The sequence below is a fragment of the Cetorhinus maximus genome, chromosome 11, assembly GCF_964194155.1.
Source record: "Cetorhinus maximus chromosome 11, sCetMax3.hap1.1, whole genome shotgun sequence".
NCBI classification, from domain to species: Eukaryota; Metazoa; Chordata; class Chondrichthyes; order Lamniformes; family Cetorhinidae; genus Cetorhinus; species Cetorhinus maximus.
Window position 1 is genome coordinate 100420509 of NC_135889.1, and position 12510 is coordinate 100433018.

Below are 12510 nucleotides of genomic sequence, written 5' to 3' on the forward strand. Positions count from 1 at the left end.
AGGTGGTGCAGGGGAGGCCTAACTGTTTCTCGTTGGTGCCAGAACAACATTCCTGCTCCTACTAGCTCTTCAAGGAACCAAAAGAAAATTTTGACAAAAACACTTATCTGCTTGGGTCTCTTTTAGTCCTGGCTCCCCTTCCTGCTAGGTTTGCCGCAATGGCTTCCCTGTGTAGGCCCCCGGTTAAGATGCCAGTTGAGTTTTGAGGATGTGATCAGAGACCGATCTGCATATATAATAAAGAAGGACCGGGTGCCACTCCCACCTGCTCAGAAGAGCAGATTAAAGTCAGAACTTTTAGGAGGAGTCCAGGTAATTCCCATAGGTGATTTTTAAATGTCCCCCTGCATGGCTCCTGTTTGCTCTCTTTCAGAAGGTCAGCAAAGACACGATGACCTAAACGGCTTTCTTATGTGCTGTAACTGTTCGATGATTCTATGGGCAGAATTTTACATCCCATGGGCGTGCGTCATCGCACGCGCGATCTTTCGGTCGGCAGGCATGCTGCCGACTCCCACGCGTGCCTGCCAACAATTAAGAGACCTATTAATGCCATTCAAGTATTAATTAACAGCGATTTTTCACTGCCTGTCCAATCTTACAATTGGTGGGAAATAATGGCGGGAACTTGCAGTCCCGAAAGTCATGGTGGGATAATGGCAGGTCACTATTCCTGCTAAAGGCCACCTGGAATCCGTTTAGCATGTAATAAATAGAATTCAAATGAGCAACCGACAGGAAATCTAACTCCCACCCCTCCCCCCCACCCGCCCCCCCACCCCTCCACCACCCCCCACCCCCCACCCCCGGCATATCCACCCATGGCAGTCCGAAACATGACCAGCCCAATGTGGCATTGAGATGGCAAGGACCTACCGGTAAGGTGCAGCCTGGTACACTCGGTGGAAGGTGCGTGAAAAGTGGAATGGTGGGGGGAATGCTTGGACAGGTGTGGCGGCGAGAGCAGACAAAACAGAGGGTTGCTGGAACATGAGGGGTGGGGTGAAAGCCAGAGGGTGGGGGGAAGGCCAGACCGGGGTGGTAGATGGAACCGTGGAGCCTTGCGGGGCTGGTTTGGGGGCGGGTAGGGGAGGGACCTAGGAGAGGTGCAGGATCCATGGGAAAGAAGGGAATAGTGAAGTGGGGGGAGTTCATAGGGAGGGGCTTGTGGTGTCGATAGAGGAATCTTGGGCACAAACCGAGGGTACTGGTGGTGGGAGGGCACAGTAACTGTTAGAGGGGGCAGTGGGATATGGTAGGGTGGGAGGGTGAGAGTCCATCTGTGGCGGGTGAAGGGCTGGTTTGAGTGGTTGGAGGAGACATGGATCTTAGAGGTGAGCAGGACAAAGGTGGGCAAGGGGTCCATGACAGGCGAGGGCTCATTGGGGTTTGAAGGCATGTGAAGGGTTACGGTGATGGGCTGCAGGGTGATGGGGGCGGTGGGTTCAAGAGTGACAGATGTGAGGTGAAGGTAACACTGAGGGGTGTCAATGGTGACAGGTTGGGGAGGGTGTAGGTTACAGGAGGAGGGTAGAAGGTATTGGAAATGGTTTGGAAGCTCATGTGCACCATCCTGATTTTAAGGCACAGCACTGGGTCCACACTGTCGATGTCCAGTTCAAGAAATGCTAGTTGTGAGGAGGGTCATCAGGTAGGTGGAGCTGATATTCAGCTCAACTGGACAACTGAAGGGGAACCCTAATAATCTGGCCTGACAAGGGCAAGGTCATTCTATAGCCTCAGAAAGGCAGTGGAGGGAAAGGGAACAGAGTGTGTGTGGGAGACTTCTTACACATGGCTTGTGAAGGCCTTGGCAAAGATTGATGCCTCCATGTGCAGTGCAGACATGATTCAGGAGGATGGACGCAGCCTGGCTTGCCCCCTTGAAAGATTGATGGGGTGGGGTGCGCACTGGCATTAATACAAGCAGCAGCAAGAAAAACCCAGCAGGCCTCTTTAAAGTACAATGAATCATATACTTACAAAGGTGCAACAACTATGTACAATGATTGTACACCCATGCTACCAGAGTGAACTTCGAACTTCTTAATTTTCCTTACCACCATGTCTAGGTGCTTCCTTGACATCCAGAGCAGAGGTGGAGGCAGCCTGCTGACCACTATGCCCTGTTGTCTCCAATGATATTGGCGGGTGTCCCCTGGAGACCCGAGACCTGAAGGGCCCCAGCTTTCCTTAGGTCTCCTGTTCTAGGACAGATGCACCCTCAACGGTCCCAGAGGCTGGGACTGACGGGGTTACAGATAGAGGGGACTTGGAATGTGTGCACACCCTTGGAGAGTCCCGGGTGGAGGCCCCAGGGTTGTCCGTCTGACGCTCCTCCTCCCTTTGGGTGCCCGAGGGCCCCTCCCTGATTCCTTGAGCAGAAAGGGTACCTGGAGGGAGGTTGAAGTGTCCCGTCTCCCCCTTGTCTAGCCACTGTGAAAGCTCACCCATGGCTACAGCGATGCAGGTTTGAGCGCATCTCCTGCCGAAACTGGTCATTCTGCTGGACCAGGGTCCCCATGGCATCTGCTATCATCCACATGGAAACAATGATGCATTCACGTATTGATGCCACAACATCAGAGAGCAGGTGGAAGGAGTCCTCCGCCTCACGTGCCACTCTGTTGAGGGCCTCTGACACTTCTACTTTATGTTCCCCTGCGTCTCGCTGCACCTCCAGGATCTTGTCCTTGACTGCTCCCAAAGGGTCTTCATCAGACTTGACTTAGTAGAGGCCTCTTCTCCAGCAGTCCTCCAAGTGCTGGAGACCTTGGCTGTCACTGCCTCTCCGTCTGTGGACACGTGTCTGTGAGGTGACCACCAGACTGTGAGCCCCAGCCTAAACTAGACCTATGACTCACCGAGGTGAATGTCTCTGGTCTGGCAGAGGGTGCAGGTGAATGTTGTGATGGCTCTACAGGTGTGAATTCGTTGTCCTCATCCTCTTCCAAGGTCCTCTGTGGGCTGAGGCTGGGGCTGAGTTCAGATGTGGGGCCTTACCCTCTTCCTGCTGGCACCTGGAAGTGACTGCAAGGGCTGCCTCCTACTTTGCACAGAGCCTCACCCATGGGTTTCAAGTTGCGGAGATTAAGCATGCTTCCTCACTGGATGGCCAGGGGGAGGCCGGCCTTGCCATCGTCACAAGCACGGTCACGGCCCTCCCCTGCCAGCTCAGCAGCCAGCTGTTCAAATTGTGTGAGGGGACGGATTTTGGGCATGCCCCCTTTCACCTTCTCCATCTCACGCCTGTTGTGCTCAGTCTCCTCCTGCGTAAAGATAGAAGATGCTTTCTGATTACTTCTGATGCAGGTGCAGGTTACATGCTGCTCATTCTATGTCTAATGAGTGACATTGTGAATCCCCATTGCCTGTCCACCATAAGTGGAGGGTTTGAGGGAATACTGTCCACTTGCCTGGAGTAGTGTTGCTCCAACAGCCCTGAGGAATCTGGAGACCATGCAGGACAATGCAGGCCGCTTGACTGAAACCCCATCAAGCACCCTCAACATTGAGTCTCTCCACCTCCAGCCCATTGGCAGTTGTTGTGCCACATGAAAGATGCACTGCTGCTAGTCCACAAGGGTACTTCAGCAGCACCCTCTAGACCCTCGAGCTCTAGCAGCTAGAAGGACAAGGGCAACAGGGGCTTGGCATCAGCAGCATCTGCAAGTTGCCTCTACACCAACTGTCGCCGCCCCCACTCCCGCTGCAAACAATTTGTGCATTCAGTGTGGTTGGGACAGCAACCCACAGCAGGCCACATGGACTGCAGCGGCTCTATGAGGCAGCACTCCGGTATCTTGCGAAGGGCAATTATGCATGGGCAGCACAGATGCTGGCCTTGCCATTGATGCCCAAATCCCAGTACCAATTCAGTGAGGTGGGCAAGAGCTGTGGAAGGTTCACTTACCCTGGCAGCATGGATTATGTCATTCATTCGCTTTCTGCACTGTAAGGCAGTCCTCCTCTGTAGAGATGTGGCATTGGCCACCTTGGCGACCTCCTCCCAGGCAGGTGTGGTGAGACAGATAGGTCTCTCCTTCCATCCCTGGGAAAGAGGACGCCCCTTCCTTCCTTCACGGACTGCAGTGGAGCCTCTAGTGAGACGTCACTGACGCATGGGGCCAGTGCTTGCTGCTTCCTGGGCAACATGTCTGTCTTGCAAAGTCCTTGCGTGATGCACGAATGAATATCCGGGTGCCTTTTAAATAAGGCGCCTGTATATAATGGCGGGGCGTGTGACTTCCTGCCTGCCCCACCGCGCGATTCAGTGTCAAATCCCCGGCTGCATTGTTAATGAGCTCAACATTGTGTGATTCGGCGAGTTTACTCGCTACGCTCTGTGGTGGGTGTCCCTCCCACTTCCTGCCCCCGCATGGGACTTAGGCCCAGAGTGCTAAATCCTGACTTGTGTGTGTGTGTGCGTACAGAGCCATGCCACTCATTCATCTAAAGATTTTCTCCATAAAATAGTCATTTATCCTAAAATATCCTTTGCATCCTCCTTAATTTGTTTTTTTCCCCCAAATTTTTTGTGGTTGCTGTTGGCTCATATTGGACTTTCTGGGGTTTCTTGTTTCAATTCTGCCAATATTAGAATTGGTATTTAGGTATGAGTCACAGTTGAAAACTGAAATGTTTTGTAATCATTAGTATCAATCTGAAGTAACAGTTCACACAACTATTGTAGAATGACAGGCTTGTGATCTATCAAGATGACGCCTCTTCTTTGATTGAGAGTGACTGGAGCAACTTTGGCAGTAATACCCAGTATGAAATCTGATATTGTATTCTGGATGCTTTAAAACAAGCACCCTTTTGTTTTATCATTCCAGTTGTATATCTCCACAGTGATATCGTTCTAAAGCACTATAGGTTGGCTCATGGGATTAAAGAAAAGAATGCTAAAATGGACAGCACCTGTTGAAAAATTGCTCCTATAGTGTGATATCTGCTGTGAAAAGCCTTGAACAATTTGTCTTTTATTTCAGATTCAGTAGCAGCATTTGTAAAACATCTTTTCTGAGGTGAAGTCAATGGATAGTTTTGCTGAGCGAGCAAAATCAGCTGGGTTTATGTGACTGAATTTAAACGATTTTCATCCAACAGAATGGGAAGAAGCTGAAGAGTCTTGATTTAACCCCTTCATGCTCGAACCCTGAATGATTAGGGTGCAGTTCGATCTGCTGTATGAGAGAGAGAGATTAGAAATCTGCAGCATTCACACTGATTTAAAGAATTGACAGAGCTTGCATGTGAAAGAGGCTGGTGATATTTGACATTAGATCAGCACAGCGGCATCAGAGATGATCCAGTTGTGTCGAGGCAACTGCAAAACTCAAATCTGTAGTTAATTTAGGATGGTGGGGGGGTGCATGTAGTTGGGAGATTAAGATAAGGGGGCTTGGTCCCTGGTTCACAAGTTTGAAGGGAATTTGGTCAATGTTATTCTAAGTACCTAACTAAAATCTGCATTTCCAAGGGCAATCTTGATAAAAAAACCTTCACCTGACCTTTAATTTTCCACAACATGGCAATGAAAAGATCCACAGACAGGTCTTTTTGGAAATGTATTGACTGGGTCCATTCACAATGTTTAATACCAGTTAAGTAATTCCTCCGTTGACCAGGAATATTCTAGCTGGTAGAATATCTCATTTCATAATTATGGTACACTTAGGAGAAATCCTGATCCGGGGAAAAGCCTGGTTCCAAACAGTCTCTATTATTTTAGGGGCTCAGGAGGTCTTTACTACAAGAAGGTTTCAAAATTTGGATGCTTTATGCAGAGTAGCTGTGATTAATCATCTAATGAGGAATCAGTTTGCAGTGTCTATGAAGACAGCCTACTGGATCTCATTACATCTCGCCTTTCTTCAAAATTAATAGCTGGCTCTAAAACTTCATGCCAATCAAACTGAAGCTACACAATGGAAACTTTAAAATCACAGTGCTATAAAACGAATAATGTACAAGGTACAAAGTGTGTCTGTATCAAATGTAATCCATGGCTAAACATTAAAGGCACTACACTGTTTCATACAACACATCTGGTTTCCTGATTATTCATTTTGTTCAAGTCACAGTGACTTCCTGTTGCATGGGCTAGAGTGATTATTGAATCGCTGTAGGTATGGACTCAGCTGGTTGATTTGACTTTATATCTGTGGGTTGTGTTGTGTTCCGACTCACCATCATCACATGATACATCCTGCATAGTTTGCTCACTGATTTTCATAAGGTCGCTCTAATTATGACATGGCTATGAACCTCTGCATACTTTCACAATTTAAGTCCAGGATGCAGTTTGGTATAACATGAATCTTCTCTTCAGCCAGTTCTGGTTCTGCTCATTTCTAATATGTTGCTAGGAGATAACAAGAGCAAAGGTTGACACACTGATCATGACAGCGTTTCTGTGGTTTCTTCTTTTTGTCTTGACCATTTATAGTCACTAACCTTGAGGAGATTGTCCTATAATGAGTAATTTGGAGTCCATGTGACAACTCATCAGATGATGTGCAAGGGAGAACCAGTTCTCCAATGTGTTCCAATAAATCCATGTATGGATCTCAAATAGTGTCACAAGCTTTCCTAATGATGCTGTTGACAAGTTGAACAAGCTTTTCAGCAAGATTATTTGGTTCAGAGTGGAACAGCTTAGAAGTAGTATGCTTTAAGTTTCACTCATCCACAAATATGTTAAGTTCCAAGCATTTGCAAACATGGGAGTAGATTTTCATCTTCATATATGGGCATGTATTCTAGTGTATTGGATTGCACACCCATGAGGTCCACACCACCAGATTACTGTCCAGGTCCTGACGACAAATATCTATCCGCATTGTCCACTATCACCACAAGTCTCCCTTCATATAAGAATTTGCAGCAATTATGGATTTAATTCATTGCCTATGTCAAAGGTCAGATGTCTTGATAATTCAAATAATAGACTACAACTATAAAGTACTCCTCATTTTATATTCAAGGAAATGTGAAAGCCTTTCTGCTCATGGTCTTGTGGTACCTGGATATGGGCTGAGTGACATAGCCTGTTGCTTATACTGATTAATGGAAGATTATGGCCAGAATTTTTCTGTAGGCGAGTTGGGCCTGCTCGCCGACGCGAAAATGACGCGGGATGATGTTGGGAGGAACTCCCGGCGTCATCCCGGTCCATTTAAATATTGAGGAAGGCGGGCGGACAGCGAAATCAGCTGTCCGCCCGCCGACCTGTCAATGGCCAATTGAGGCCATTGACAGGATAATTAAGCTCATTAAATGCCCTGCCCGTCCAACCTTAAGGTTGGCGGGCAGGCCAGGAGCCCCAGCGGGAATAGAAAAAACATGAAACCTCATCCACTGGTAGGATGAGGTTTCATGTCCGTTTTAAAAATGTTTAATAAACTTTATGTCCTTTTTATTAATATGTCCCATCTCGTGTGACATCATCACATGAAGGGGACATGTTAATAAATTTTTTATTTGTCTATTCTTGATGTTTAAAAAACTTTCAGGGATCTCCCTGAGACAGCATTTAGTCTCAGGATGATGTGTGCTCTTTCATGCGCATGCGTTAAACAGTGCACATTGACAGTTGGGGAATCTTCCCCCCCACCGGCACAGGGAACACACAGCGCTTCCCGTCAGGTGGCCCGCTGGGTGGACCTTAAATGGCCCGCCCACTTAAAATGGCGGCGGGGCCTGCTTCGGCGGCAGGGGTCGGCTGCCTGCCCACCGCTGAGCTGGTGGGGCCCGCATGCCCACCAAGGGCAAAATCTTGCCCTATGTTTCATGTTTCATTTGATTATTGTATCGTGTCAGTTGTAACTCAGTTGCCTGCACTCTTGCCCCAGAATCAGATATTTATGTGTTCATGTCCTACTCCAGAGATGTGAGCACAGCAATCTAGACTGATGCTCCAGCACAGCACCCAGAGAGAGCTACACTGTTGGAAGGGCTGTCTTTCAGATGAGCTGTTACATTGAGGCCTAGGTTAAAAAAAAAATCGCATGGCACTATGTTGAAGAAGAGCAGCAGGACACCCTGGTGTCCTGGTCAATATTTATACTTCAAGCAACGTTACTAAAAACAAATCATTTGATCATTATCACATTTCTGTTTGTGGGAGCTTGCTTTGGACAAATATGCTGCCATGTTTGTAACATTACAACTGTGACGAAAAACCTCTTCAAAAGCTTGAAAGCCACTTCAAAATTTCAAAAATACTTCATTGGCTGTAGAAGTGCTTTGGAACATCCTGAGACCTTTCTTCTTGTCTTCTGGTTCAGTATTGATGAATGTATAACCTCATAGTCTCTTTGTGTGCACTACTCAGTAGCAAGTTGCCCCACATAAATTTCCTGTAACGTTTCTTTACGCAAGAGGACTCTTAACATCTGAGTTAGGAGGTTGTAGTTTAAGTCCCACTCCAAAGATTTAAGCACAAAATCAAGGATGACTCTGCAGTGCAGTACTCAGAGTCAGAGTGCTGCACTGTCGGAGATGTTGCCTTTGGAATGACCTGTTAAGTGGAGGACGCAGACAGCCTGCAAAGAGATATAGACAGGTTAAGTGAATGGGAAATAAGAAAGCAGATGGATTATAATATAGGTAAGTGTGACATTATTCACTTTGGGCGAAAGAATCAAAAAGCTGAGTTTTTAAAAGAGTGAGAAACTTGTTAAGTGTTGATGTTCAGAGAGACTTGGGTATGCTCGTACAAGGAACAAAAAAGCTAGCATACAGGCACAGCCAGCAATCAGGAAGACGAGTGGCATGTTGGTCTTTATTGTAAGGAGATTGCATAAAGAATAAAGAAATCTTGCTGCAGTTGTATAGGGTTTTAGTGAGACCACATCGAGAGTACTGTTTTGCCATTTTGGTCTCCACATTTAAGAAAAGAATAGCTTTGGAGGCAATGCAGAGAAGGCTCACTAAATTGGTCCCTGGGATGAGGGGGTCTAGCATTGATAAGAGGCTGAGCAAATTGGGTCTTTTACCTGTGGAATTTAAAAAAATGAGAGGTGATCTCATTGAAACGTACAGGATTCTGAAGGGGCTTGATAGGGTACTCGCTGAGAGAATCTAAAACACAGGCCACAGTCTCAGGATAAAGGACTGATCATTTAGGACTGAGATGAAGAAAAATTACTTCACTCAAAGGGTTATGAATCTCTGGAGTTATCTACCCTAGAGGGTTGTGGATGATCCTTCATTGGATACAGTTAAGGCTGGGATAGACAGATTTTTGGTCTCTCAGGGAATCAAGGGATATGAGACCAGATGGGAAAGTGGAGTTGAAGGCCAAGATCAGCCATGATCATGTTAGATGGTGGAGCAGGCTCCATGGGTTGCCTGGTCTGCTCCTGCTCCTATTTCTTGTGTTTTTTGTATTCTTATGTTAAACCCAAGTCCTATCCTGGAGCTTCCGCTCAATTGCTCTGGTGCCTAAAATTGGCATAACCAACACAAAAAGTTGCTGAGCTTAAAGTGTAAATTATGATGACAGCAGCTAGAGTTTCCTTGGTCTTTTGCGCTTATTATTAAAAATATCGCACTTGAAGCAGATCCTCGGGTGAATTCATCATCATTGGGAGTTTCTGCTAATTGAGCTCATTTGAAGGCCTTCGAGGTGGCTCAAAAAATTAAGCTGGAACTTTTGGGCACAGGGTCACCAATAAGTATGTTTAAAAAGGTTTTCTATATAATTTAAAAAACATTGCGAAGTAACTGACTAGTAGGTCTCAATCCAACTAGGAGATCTACGAATCCCGATGAATGTTAAGTCTGTTTCATTTCACAGATGCTGCCTAACCTGCTGAGTATTTATAGCACTTTCTGTTTCCATGACTAGAAAATTGTTCTGTATATTTCTTTAAAACTATCTTCAGTTCATTTAAAATCGGGTTACTCACAGGTGGCAGATTGAATTGCTTACTTTTTTGTGTGATAAATCCATTCTCTGCTGTATAACTCAAACCTTGACAAGTTACCGCTCTTAAACATAGCAAGGAATATTTTTTACAGCATAACTTTTTTTAAAAAAACGTTTGTTTTTAACATGTTGCTGGATTGTGTTGGTTCATGGCAGATTTTGCATTCAACGAGTAGCAAATAGATTTGAGTGGAAACCTGGGGATAAAAACACTTCTCAAAATCAGTCTGATTTGTGTCTGTTTCACCAATTGCAACCAAAGCCAAAATTCTATCCCTCATCTGTGCTTTCAAGTGGACAAATTGGATCCCATGACATCAGGTGGGATCGGTGATGTGGGTTTAGCCCAATGGTGGGAGATCTGGTGGGAAACCAGTAGGTGTGTCACCTCTCCAGGGGGTGCCCGACGCTATTTAAGTGCAATCAGGCGTTAAGTGGGCAGTGTTGGGTCTCCCACATAATTAAGTCCCCAGTAGGGCGGAAATCCCACCCTGGGAGCTGCTGGCAAATCAGAGCCCGCCAGCTCTACATTACAGAGGGTGCCACTGGGAGTGGTGCCTACTGCTGGTATCAGCGAGTCCTTCACCAGGGATCATTGCTGCATTCCTGGAGACAATTGAATGTGGGCAGGTTGGGGTTTGAGAGGGAGGGGGTCTCTGGCGAGGGTGGGGAGAGGGTGGTCGAATGCAAGGGCAGGGTTGGCTCTTAAGGGGTGTCCCTTTCCGATGCTGCTTCCCTCAGTCGGGCAATAAGTGCCTCTGAAAGAATGACCCAGACGGGGTTGCTGGCAAAACTGACAGGGTTTGCTGGATGGCCTTCAAGAGGCATGGGAAACCCTTGTGAGTTCAGGAGGATCCCTGAGCCAGCAATCAATTCCAGTGGACCCAAGGATAATGTGTTTTAAGCACCTCAATGGTGAGCCTAATTAGCCAGTGGGCAGGTTCCCCAAGTTGGTCCATTCATGCTGCTGACTAAATGGGGGTCAGTTTTCCAACTGACAGGAATGTGTTACCCCACCCCCCCCGACAATTATTTGGGCCTGCCCACCACCTAGCCCACTTCAAGGGGCTCCTTTAAATCCCAACCATTATTTCGAAGAAGAGCCGAGGAGTTCTGCCTGATGCGCCGGTCAATATTTATTCCTCATTCATCACCTAAAACAGACAATCTGGTCATTATCTCATTGCTGTTTGTGGCATCTTGCTGTGCGCCAGTTGGCGGCTGCATTTCCTACATTACAGCAATGATGACATTTTAAAAATTCTTTATTGGCTGTGAAGCGTTTTGGAATGTCCTGAGGTCACAAAACGTGCTATATAAATGTAAATCTTTAGGACTATAAAGGAATTATGATTCTCCAGCCGTTTGAAAGTTAGAGACGTGACCATTGAATGTTCTTATACTGCAATTTAATTGAAGTTCAGATCAAGAGGGTACAAACCTAAAATTAGACCTAGGCTGTCCAGGGGTGGTGTCAAAAAACGCTTCTCTCTACAGAGGTAGCAGAAATCTGGATTTCTCCCCCCTCCCCCCACAAAATAACTGTCAATGTTAGGTCAATTGAAAATTTTAAAATTGGGATCAATACATTTTTTTAAAGCAATGGTATTAAGGAATATGAAATCAAGGCAGATAAATGGAGTTAAGATATAGATCAGCCATTATCCAATTGAATGGCAGATCAGTCTTGAAGGGCTGAATGGCTTATTTCTGTCCCTATGTTCCTAAGTGTAACTGTTTTTCTCTAGCAATTCATTTTGTGTGGTTTGTTGGGAATATGCATTTAACACCCTGAGTCGTCTCCTGTCTGATTCACTTAAGTGTCCATTCAGTTGCTGCAACTAATGCTATCAAGCCGTGAATATGCATTGTTACCTCATCATCACTGAGACTTTGACAATGTTGGGGCTTGCAACAGGTATCAGCCTTTCGATTAAGGCAGTTCTGTGCTCAATGTCTGTCATCGAGTGAGATGCATAAACTACTGTTTTGCAGTCATTATCTATTTGGAGTAATGCAGCTCCTAGACCACACTGATTCGTCTCTGCGCTGATCTTTATAGGTTTTTACAGATAAGAACAAACACTCATTCTGGTCATGATTTGTCCTGCTTCTGTAACCATTGAGTATTCTTTTTTAGTAACATTTTTCGAGGTGTTGATCCTGTAAATAGGTCTGGAGCGTATCTTCTTATGGAATTTGCCATTACAAGAAGCCATTGTGGTTCCTTTTATTTGTGCTGAATCTATCCATGTTAGTTACTGTCTCCACTTTCTTGCTGTCAGGTTTCTCACCCTGATCTGCACCAGGGTTAATTCACAGTGAAGACACACTTGCCTTTGTTGCACTTCAGATAATTCTGCCTGGGTCTTTATATCACTTGCCTGACTCAACTATTATGTTCCTGCCAAGTAGATCTCCAACCAATGATAATGTACTCACTGGGGACTGGCCAGATGGACATTCCTGTGTTCCTAAATATCATGTGTAATATTTTAGGGACACTGTGGAATACTTAGGAAGTTAAAAAAACATCAACAGCCGTGAAAATGTCAGTCAAAAGGAAAGAC

General features: G+C 46.0%; 1 protein-coding gene across 2 annotated transcripts in view; it reads left to right on the forward strand.

Annotated features, from left to right (window-relative positions):
• Positions 1–12510, forward strand: part of LOC144686797 (uncharacterized) — a 119445-nt gene that overhangs the window by 33032 nt on the left and 73903 nt on the right. The window contains exon 3 of one of the 2 annotated variants that reach the window (XR_013577997.1): positions 4995–5374. The exons of the other annotated variant lie outside the window; for it this stretch is intronic. The gene's annotated coding sequence lies outside the window, so the exon portion shown is untranslated. Of the gene's footprint in view, positions 1–4994; positions 5375–12510 lie in introns of those variants that run through there. 2 annotated transcript variants of the gene reach the window in all.